The sequence below is a fragment of the Salvelinus alpinus genome, chromosome 6 (assembly GCF_045679555.1).
Source record: "Salvelinus alpinus chromosome 6, SLU_Salpinus.1, whole genome shotgun sequence".
In the NCBI taxonomy this organism is placed as follows: Eukaryota; Metazoa; Chordata; class Actinopteri; order Salmoniformes; family Salmonidae; genus Salvelinus; species Salvelinus alpinus.
In genome coordinates, this window is record NC_092091.1 from 3,923,703 (window position 1) to 3,928,702 (window position 5,000).

General features: G+C 49.6%; 1 protein-coding gene across 2 annotated transcripts in view; it reads right to left on the minus strand.

The window, feature by feature from the left end:
- megf11 (multiple EGF-like-domains 11) overlaps positions 1-5,000 on the minus strand; it is a 452,873-nt gene that overhangs the window by 392,954 nt on the left and 54,919 nt on the right. The window lies entirely within an intron of this gene.

The window sequence follows — 5,000 nt, forward strand, 5'->3', positions numbered from 1 at the left end:
GCAACACTGGCAGTCCAGACAGCCTAAAGCCACACTGGCAGTCCAGACAGCCTAAAGGAACACTGGCAGTCCAGACAGCCTAAAGCAACACTGGCAGTCCAGACAGCCTAAAGCCACACTGGCAGTCTAGACAGCCTAAAGCCACACTGGCAGTCCAGACAGCCTAAAGCAACACTGGCAGTCCAGACAGCCTAAAGCCAAACTGGCAGTCCAGACAGCCTAAAGCAACACTGGCAGTCCAGACAGCCTAAAGCCACACTGGCAGTCCAAACAGCCTAAAGCCACACTGGCAGTCCAGACAGCCTAAAACAACACTGGCAGTCCAGACAGCCTAAAGCAACACTGGCAGTCCAGACAGCCTAAAGCAACACTGGCAGTCCAGACAGCCTAAAGCCACACTGGCAGTCCAGACAGCCTAAAGCCACACTGGCAGTCCAGACAGCCTAAAGCCAAAACTGGCAGTCCAGACAGCCTAAAGCCACACTGGCAGTCCAGACAGCCTAAAGCCACACTGGCAGTCCAGACAGCCTAAAGCAACACTGGCAGTCCAGACAGCCTAAAGCCACACTGGCAGTCCAGACAGCCTAAAGCAACACTGGCAGTCCAGACAGCCTAAAGCCACACTGGCAGTCCAGACAGCCTAAAGGAACACTGGCAGTCCAGACAGCCTAAAGCAACACTGGCAGTCCAGACAGCCTAAAGCAACACTGGCAGTCCAGACAGCCTAAAGCAACACTGGCAGTCCAGACAGCCTAAAGCAACACTGGCAGTCCAGACAGCCTAAAGCAACACTGGCAGTCCAGACAGCCTAAAGCCACACTGGCAGTCCAGACAGCCTAAAGCCACACTGGCAGTCCAGACAGCCTAAAGCCACACTGGCAGACCAGACAGCCTAAAGGAACACTGGCAGTCTAGACAGCCTAAAGCAACACTGGCAGTCCAGACAGCCTAAAGGAACACTGGCAGTCCAGACAGCCTAAAGGAACACTGGCAGTCCAGACAGCCTAAAGCCACACTGGCAGTCTAGACAGCCTAAAGCCACACTGGCAGTCCAGACAGCCTAAAGCAACACTGGCAGTCCAGACAGCCTAAAGCAACACTGGCAGTCCAGACAGCCTAAAGCCACACTGGCAGTCCAGACAGCCTAAAGCCACACTGGCAGTCCAGACAGCCTAAAGCCACACTGGCAGTCCAGACAGCCTAAAGGAACACTGGCAGTCTAGACAGCCTAAAGCAACACTGGCAGTCCAGACAGCCTAAAGCCACACTGGCAGTCCAGACAGCCTAAAGGAACACTGGCAGTCTAGACAGCCTAAAGCAACACTGGCAGTCCAGACAGCCTAAAGGAACACTGGCAATCCAGACAGCCTAAAGGAACACTGGCAGTCCAGACAGCCTAAAGCAACACTGGCAGTCTAGACAGCCTAAAGCAACACTGGCAGTCCAGACAGCCTAAAGCAACACTGGCAGTCCAGACAGCCTAAAGCAACACTGGCAGTCCAGACAGCCTAAAGCAACACTGGCAGTCCAGACAGCCTAAAGCAACACTGGCAGTCCAGACAGCCTAAAGCAACACTGGCAGTCCAGACAGCAAATGCTCAATGTATTGAAAAGATTTCTAACACTATCTGAACCCAGGTTTGGTCGGGTCGGGTCTGGTCTGGTCTGGGTCGGGTCTGGTCTGCTGTGTGTGAGTGTGTGAGTGTGAGTGTGAGTGTGAGTGTGTGTGTGTGTGTGTGTGTGTGTGTGTGTGTGTCTGTAATCATGTTTCTATCCAACATTTTTATGCAAGGACGATAAAACATGTCAAAACAGACCTGATGGAAAAAGCACATTTGTTGGTAAACTTTTCTAAATGTCGACAAAACAAAATACGCAAGACAAGGTGGAATCTTTTTGTGTCTGTGAAATCAATGCACTCCACACTGCCCTTTCCCACTTGGACAAAAGGAACACCTACGTGAGAATGCTATTCATTGACTACAGCTCAGCGTTCAACACCATAGTGCCCTCAAAGCTCATCACTAAGCTAAGGATCCTGGGACTAAACACCTCCCTCTGCAACTGGATCCTGGACTTCCTGACGGGCCGCCCCCAGGTGGTAAGGGTAGGTAGCAACACATCTGCTACGCTGATCCTCAACACTGGGGCCCCTCAGGGGTGTGTACTTAGTCCCCTCATGTACTCCCTGTTCACCCACGACTGCATGGCCAGGCACGACTCCAACACCATCATTAAGTTTGCAGACGACACAACAGTGGTTGGCCTGATCACCGACAACGATGAGACGGCCTATAGGGAGGAGGTCAGAGACCTGGCAGTGTGGTGCCAGGACAACAACCTCAACGTGATCAAGACAAAGGAGACGATCGTGGACTACCGGAAAGGGAAGGCCGAGCACACCCCCATTCTCATCGACTGGGCTGTAGTGGAACAGGTTGAGAGCTTCAAGTTCCTTGGTGTCCACATCACCAACAAACTAGAATGGTCCAAACACACCAAGACAGTCGTGAAGAGGACACGACAAAACCTATTCCCCCTCGGGAGACTAAAATGATTTGGCATGGGTCCTCAGATGTTTTAAAGGTTCTACAGCTGCACCATTGAGAGCATCCTGACTGGTTGCATCCATGCCTGGTATGGCAACTGCTCAGCCTCAAACTGCAAAGCGCTACAGAGGGTAGTGCGTACAGCCAGTACATCACTGGGGCCAAGCTTCCTGCCATCCAGGACCTCTATACCAGGCGGTGTCAGACGTGTCAGAGGAAGGCCCTAAAAATTGCCAAAGACTCCAGCCACCCTAGTCATAGACTGTTTTCTCTACTACCGCACGGCAAGCGGTACCGGAGCGCCAAGTTTAGGTCCAAAAGGCTTCTTAACAGCTTCTACCATCAGGCCATAAGACTCCTGAACAGCTAATCAAAGGGCTACCCAGACCCCTCTTTTACACTGCTGCTACTCTCTGTTTATTATCTATGCATAGTTACTTTACACCGACCTACATGTACATATTACCTCAATTACCTTGACTAACCAGTACCCCCTATATATAGTCTCCACATTGACTCTGTACCGGTACCCCCTGTATATAGCCTCCACATTGACTCTGTACCGGTACCCCCTGTATATAGCCTCCACATTGACTCTGTACCGGTACCCCCTGTATATAGTCTCCACATTGACTCTGTACCGGTACCCCCTGTATATAGCCTCCACATTGACTTGGTACCGGTACCCCCTGTATATAGCCTCCACATTGACTCTGTACGGTAACCCGCTGTATATAGACTCCACATTGACTCTGTACTGGTACCCCCTGTATATATCCTGTATATAGCCTAAACATTGACTCTGTACCGTAACACCCTGTATATAGCCTCCACATTGACTCTGTACCGGTACCCCCTGTATATAGCCTCCACATTGACTCTGTACCGGTACCCCATGTATATAGCCTCCACATTGACTCTGTACTGTAACACCCTGTATATATCCTCCACATTGACTCTGTACCGTAACACCCTGTATATAACCTCCACATTGACTCTGTACCGTAACACCCTGTATATAACCTCCACATTGACTCTGTACCGTAACACCCTGTATATAACCTCCACATTGACTCTGTACCGTAACACCCTGTATATAGCCTCCACATTGACTCTGTACCGTAACACCCTGTATATAGCCTCCACATTGACTCTGTACCGTAACACCCTGTATATAGCCTCCACATTGACTCTGTACCGTAACACCCTGTATATAGCCTCCACATTGACTCTGTACCGTAACATCCTGTATATAACCTCCACATTGACTCTGTACCGTAACACCCTGTATATAACCTCCACATTGACTCTGTACCGTAACACCCTGTATATAGCCTCCACATTGACTCTGTACCGGTACCCCCTGTATATAGCCTCCACATTGACTCTGTACTGTAACACCCTGTATATATCCTCCACATTGACTCTGTACCGTAACACCCTGTATATAACCTCCACATTGACTCTGTACCGTAACACCCTGTATATAACCTCCACATTGACTCTGTACCGTAACACCCTGTATATAACCTCCACATTGACTCTGTACCGTAACACCCTGTATATAGCCTCCACATTGACTCTGTACCGTAACACCCTGTATATAGCCTCCACATTGACTCTGTACCGTAACACCCTGTATATAGCCTCCACATTGACTCTGTACCGTAACACCCTGTATATAGCCTCCACATTGACTCTGTACCGTAACACCCTGTATATAGCCTCCACATTGACTCTGTACTGGTACCCCCTGTATATAGCCTGCACATTGACTCTGTACCGTAACACCCTGTATATAACCTCCACATTGACTCTGTACCGTAACACCCTGTATATAACCTCCACATTGACTCTGTACCGTAACACCCTGTATATAACCTCCACATTGACTCTGTACCGTAACACCCTGTATATAGCCTCCACATTGACTCTGTACCGTACCCCCCTGTATATAGCCTCCACACTGACTCTGTACCGGTACCCCCTGTATATAGCCTCCACATTGACTCTGTACTGTAACACCCTGTATATAGCCTCCACATTGACTCTGTACCGTAACACCCTGTATATAGCCTCCACATTGACTCTGTAACGTAACATCCTGTATATAGCCTCCACATTGACTCTGTACCGGTACCCCCTGTATATAGCCTCCACATTGACTCTGTACCGGTACCCCCTGTATATAGCCTCCACATTGACTCTGTACTGTAACACCCTGTATATAGCCTCCACATTGACTCTGTACCGTAACACCCTGTATATAGCCTCCACATTGACTCTGTACCGTAACACCCTGTATATAGCCTCCACATTGACTCTGTACCGTAACACCCTGTATATAGCCTCCACATTGACTCTGTACCGGTACCCCCTGTATATAGCCTCCACATTGACTCTGTACTGTAACACCCTGTATATAGCCTCCACATTGACTCTGTACCGTAA